This window comes from Buceros rhinoceros, unplaced genomic scaffold, assembly GCF_000710305.1.
Source record: "Buceros rhinoceros silvestris isolate BGI_N320 unplaced genomic scaffold, ASM71030v1 scaffold392, whole genome shotgun sequence".
Taxonomy (NCBI): domain Eukaryota; kingdom Metazoa; phylum Chordata; class Aves; order Bucerotiformes; family Bucerotidae; genus Buceros; species Buceros rhinoceros.
In genome coordinates, this window is record NW_010399231.1 from 369 (window position 1) to 928 (window position 560).

Sequence of the window (560 nt, forward strand, 5' to 3'; positions counted from 1 at the left end):
TCCCCGCCCCCCAAGTGCTGGGTCCTTCCCTCTCACCAAGGGCACAAAGCATCAGACGAAGCACAGGGAGACCAGCAGGACTCCCCTGGGAGCTCGGCCCACATGGCAAGACCAGAGTTCAGCCTGGCAGCCTTCCTGACAAGCCCAGTACGCTTCGAAGAACCTCTGACACGTTCGGGGTGGCTTAAAATAGACAGAGGAATCCTGCCCCACTCAGCACCTGGCAACCACCCACGAGCTGCACTCCCTGAATGTGCTGTTGGCACGCCGGGATCACCTCCCCAAACCAGGCTGGCCAGGCACGAGCTGCTGGGAGGACAGAGTCGCCTGCAGAAACTGCTGGGACACCTGAGTCCCAAAGAAATTCCTTCAAGAGACCCAAAGGGCGCTTCTGAACGCAAGCCGGGCAGAACCGAGCATGCTTTTGGGCTGCCTTAGCCCTTCAGCCCTCCAAGGTGCACACGGACACTGTAAGAGCTCCCGGGTGCAGCAGCGATACAGCTGGGGGCTGGAAACCCTCCGTGCCCCATCAGGCACGGCCACAGCAGCCCTCGCGCCCG